This window comes from Triticum aestivum, chromosome 3B (assembly GCF_018294505.1).
Source record: "Triticum aestivum cultivar Chinese Spring chromosome 3B, IWGSC CS RefSeq v2.1, whole genome shotgun sequence".
NCBI lineage: Eukaryota > Viridiplantae > Streptophyta > Magnoliopsida > Poales > Poaceae > Triticum > Triticum aestivum.
Window position 1 is genome coordinate 781329064 of NC_057801.1, and position 5197 is coordinate 781334260.

Consider the following 5197-nt stretch of genomic DNA (forward strand, 5'->3'; position numbering starts at 1 on the left):
AGGTTAAATTCCTCCTGTTTGTGCTCATCCCACGTACGTACACCGTTTCCATTCCACAGCTGTAAAAGTTCTTCAACTAATGGCCTTAGGTACACATCAATGTCGTTGCCGGGTTGCTTAGGACCTTGGATGAGAACTGGCATCATAATGAACTTCCGCTTAATGCACATCCAAGGAGGAAGGTTATACATACATAGAGTCACGGGGCAGGTGCTGTGATTGCTGCTCTGCTCCCCGAAAGGATTAATGCCATCCGCGCTTAAAGCAAACCATACGTTCCTTGGCTCACTTGCAAACTCATCCCAGTACTTTCTCTCGATTTTTCTCCACTGCGACCCGTCAGCGGGTGCTCTCAACTTCCCATCTTTCTTACGGTCCTCACTGTGCCATCGCATCAACTTGGCATGCTCTCCATTTCTGAACAGACATTTCAACCGTGGTATTATAGGAGCATACCACATCACCTTCGCAGGAACCCTCTTCCTGGGGGGCTCGCCGTCAACATCATCAGGGTCATCTCGTCTGATCTTATACCGTAATGCACCGCATACCGGGCATGCATTCAGATCCTTGTACGCACCGCGGAAGAGGATGCAGTCATTAGGGCATGCATGTATCTTCTGCACCTCCAATCCTAGAGGGCATACGACCTTCTTTGCTGCGTATGTACTGTCGGTCAATTCGTTATCCTTTGGAAGCTTCTTCTTCAATATTTTCAGTAGCTTCTCAAATCCTTTGTCAGGCACAACATTCTCTGCCTTCCACTGCAGCAATTCCAGTACGGTACCGAGCTTTGTGTTGCCATCTTCGCAATTGGGGTACAACCCTTTTTTGTGGTCCTCTAACATGCGATCGAACTTCAGCTTCTCCTTTTGACTTTCGCATTGCGTCCTTGCATCGACAATGACCCGACGGAGATCATCATCATCGGGCACATCGTATGGTTCCTCTTGATCTTCAGCAGCTTCGCCCGTTGCAGCATCATCGTGCACATCGTCTGGTTCCTCTTGATCTTCAGTAGCATCACCGTATTCAGGGGGCACATAGTTGTCATCGTACTCTTCTTCTTCGCCGTCTTCCATCATAACCCCTATTTCTCCGTGCCTCGTCCAAACATTATAGTGTGGCATGAAACCCTTGTAAAGCAGGTGGGTGTGGAGGATTTTCCGGTCAGAGTAAGACTTCGTATTCCCACATATAGGGCATGGACAACACATAAAACCATTCTGCTTGTTTGCCTCAGCCACTTCGAGAAAATCATGCACGCCCTTAATGTACTCGGAGGTGTGTCTTGAACCGTACATCCATTGCCGGTTCATCTGCATGCATTATATATAATTAAGTGTGTCAAAAATCATTACAGAACATCATGAATAGATAACTAAGTGACCAAATTAATAAAAGTTCATCATCACATTAAAACCAAAGTACATACATAGTTCTCATCTAACAACATAAAGCTCTGCAGAGCATCTAAATTAATTAAACCATACACTGAAACTATGTAAAACATTTCAATGCGAAAACAAATGCGATCATAATCGCAGCCAATGTAACAACTGATCCAACGGCATAATGATACCAAGCCTCGGTATGAATGGCATATTTTCTAATCTTTCTAATCTTCAAGCGCATTGCATCCATCTTGATCTTGTGATCATCGACGACATCCGCAACATGCAACTCCAATATCATCTTCTCCTCCTCAATTTTTCTAATTTTTTCCTTCAACAAATTGTTTTCTTCTTCGACTAAATTTAACCTCTCGACAATAGGGTTGGTTGGAATTTCCGGTTCAACAACCTCCTAGATAAATAAAATCTATGTCATGTTGGTCGGCATAATTGTCATAAACAATAAATGAACCAATAGTTATGAAAAGATAATATATACCACATCTGAATCATAGACAGGACGAGGGCCGACGGGGGCGGATACCAAAACCATCGCACTATATAAGATGCAATAATAAAAGTAAAAAAATTATACAAGTATCTATATAAATATACAAGTAAGATTTTTTTTTCCTTTCAGAAAGAAGATAAGAACAAGAGGCTCACCACGGTGGTGCCGGCGACGAGATCGGCGCGGGCGATCGACGGCGGTGAAGACGGGGACGGGACGTGACAGACCGCTAAATCTAGACAAATATTGAGGAAAATGGAGCTTGGAGAGGAGAAAGCTTAAGTAGTGTGGCTCGGGCATTCCATCGAACACCTCGTGTGCATAGGAGGTGAGCTAGAGCACCACAAAGCTCTCCCCTCGCCGGCCACGAAAAACAGAGCACTGGCAGTGCTCTGCTCGCGGGCGAGGGGTAGATATAGGCAACTAATTGGTCTCGGTTCATGCCACGAACCGGGACTAAAGGGCAGCCTTTGGTCCCGGTTCACTACACCAACCGGGACCAATGGTTGTGGGTCAGGAGCGAGGCACATTGGTCCCGGTTCGTCCCACTAATCGGAACCAATTGGTCCAGCCGAATCGGGACCAATGGCCCACGTGGCCCGGCCGGCCCCCGGGGCTCACGAACCGGGTCCAATGCCCCCATTGGTCCCGGTTCTGGATTGAACCGGGACTAATGGGCTGACCCGGCCTGGACCATTGCCCCCTTTTCTACTAGTGTAATAGGCTAATAGCTAAGTTACAAGAGAACTTATACAAGTACTTGGCTAAAAATGGCCGCTCACAAGCCTTGTACATATTTTGCACATTAAACAAATTCCAAAACCACGTGAATTACAGAGAATTTGTAGTCTGCATGAGAAAACAATGCGTATTACCCGTAATAGTTCTCTATTCCACATTTTTTGCCTTTAGTGCGATAAACAGTAGTTGAAGGCATGTTAGAAATAAGGTTGCAGAAATATCCAAATACAAATTCAGAACCAAAATATGATATGCAAAACTGAAGAATGGTAAATTATTTGATATAAAACAAAAACAACAAATTAATGCCACTGGTAGAGGTGAAGCTTGATGTTCATAGCACTGACCCCCAACATTGATGAATTACTGCATGCACGCCGCTAATGCCGGACTGTGCAGAACTAATTTGTCCACTGGCTTTACAAACTGCAGTCTTTTCTTAAATACTCTTTGTTAGTTGAGTTGCATCAACATAGATGACTGAATGTATGCAAACTCATTGAGTTGCTCTCCTCTGGTTGAAGAATTCCATATGATATATAATAGGAAGGAAATTTTTCGAAGGTAAAAATAATCACACAAGTAGTATCACATGCAAAACAACTTACGGTTGCTCACAAGCCTGATGCAAAGTGTTATCTTCACACAAGTAGGAACCTAATATAGGCATGCATAAATCTGAAAGCATCTTTGCTTGATATACTCTTCAGGTCATCTGATAATAGGTGTGCTATTATGCTTGGCAAACTCAGCAATCCACTTTCTATAGTTCCTAGACTACTATTTGGCAACCTAAAAATAATATTTGGCACGTGAGAAAATATCTACCTGATTGTACAGAGATGGAAAGGTGTTGAGCAAGTGCATCCAGCCGGATGCGCCGTGGCCAGTTCATGCCATAGGACTTCGGGACCTTCGGATCCAGCCTAGTGAAATCGACCACACCTTCCTTATCAACCATGAACTCGATCTATGGGCCAAAGAGACTTGGTGGGGAGAGGAGGCGGCCGACCTTCTCCATCAAAACGCCGACAAGCTCCCCAGCGCTCGGCCACGACACTGGCTGCCTCCACCATCTCGATCTGGAAAAAAGGGTGAAAGTACGCTATGTTTCATCACTGCTATGCGCGTAGGATAGAGTTCCATCACCTGAAAGAAAACAAATCTGAACATGTACCTCCAGTTTATTCCAGCAGCACACCAGGAGTCCTACAGAGAAACTACATGCTTCCTACAGAGCAACTACATTAATTCTCCCTTTATATACAACGGCAACATGAATCTTGTAATCTGAAACTGCTACATTTTCCACATTGTAATATGAATTTTAATCCATCAACTATTCAGTTGAATCACCCAAGCATCATCAAGGTTGTAGTAACGAAGAGAGAAAAGAGCATTGTAATGTAATCATCTCGTTGCATTTCTTGCTTAAAGCTATTTGTAAATAATTTCTAATACTTTTCAGTAGAGTCGTTCTTGGATGTATGCATGTAGTAAATAGAAAACCACTAACTCAGAGTCTCTTTACATGCAAAAGACATGGGCTCTGCTGATCGACGTCAGAGGTGACTGTTTTTCTTCCTCACGCATTGGAGACTAAGTGAACAAGATCAGACATCATCCATCTAGAGTAAAAAAGGAGAAGAACTAAGAGGCGGGAGGCTAGGTGGGGGCTTGCAGAGGCTTACCAGTTACCACCAGTTTTCATCTTCGGCGGCGGCAACAACTTGCGTTCTTCCTTGGCGTCCAAGAACTACAGCCCAACCTCTACCTCTGAGTCGGTGCACTCGGATGCGGAGCAGCTGCTCATGATGGCGGACATGATCCCAACCGCCGGGGCAGGGATGGGTGTTACGCATCAGAGGAGAAGGGTATGCCCTACGGGTCAGGTTTTCCATGGTGGCCATAACCGAGGAGAGAGGGCCTGGCCGTGCGGTGCCGAGGGCGAGGGCTGCATGCGGGCAGGGAGGCTGGAGAGAGATGGGCTTCGCGTAGTGCGGCGGTGGTGATGAGAAGCGGGGAGGATGGAGAGTCGGGGAGTTGGGGTTGGAGCGCCGGGGAGGGGCGGGGCGGCTCCGGCAGGGACCAACGGCGAGCGGATCCAGGGGCGGGGCGGCTCCGGCAACGACCATGGCAAAGGGCGACCCGCGGCGAGCGGCGAGCGGCTCCCGCGGCTTCTCCCGCGGGCGGCGGCTGCAGTGGCGAGCGGCTGCTCCCGCGGCGAAGGGCGGTTAACGGCTGCCGGAGTTTGCGGGGCGGCGAACGGCGCGGGAGGAGGAGGTGGAGGTCGTGCGCGCAGGGGCGAGAGTCGTGCGAAGAGGGAGGTGCGGGCAGGGGCGAGAGTCGTGTGATTAACTGCGCGGCTGGGTTATCGATCGATGGCTTGTTAGTGGCTTAATGCGTGGTTTGCAGCATTAAACACCAAAGGATTAAGGGTCATTGAATTTTGCTGATGGATGGATGAGATTGTTTGGATCTGCCCCTCTCTTCCTTTTATAGGGGTAGTAGATGCAGTCGAGCACACTGCGTTTGCCTTGCCGTTTGATCT

General features: G+C 47.2%; 1 long non-coding RNA gene across 1 annotated transcript; it reads right to left on the reverse strand.

Annotated features, from left to right (window-relative positions):
- Positions 1-2410: 2410 nt before the first annotated feature.
- Positions 2411-4997, reverse strand: LOC123066546 (uncharacterized). The gene is made up of 3 exons (XR_006431369.1): positions 4338-4997; positions 3824-3877; positions 2411-3728 (listed from the first exon to the last, which is right to left on the reverse strand). It is a non-coding gene; the product is annotated as an uncharacterized lncRNA (long non-coding RNA).
- Between the last annotated feature and the right edge of the window lie 200 nt (positions 4998-5197).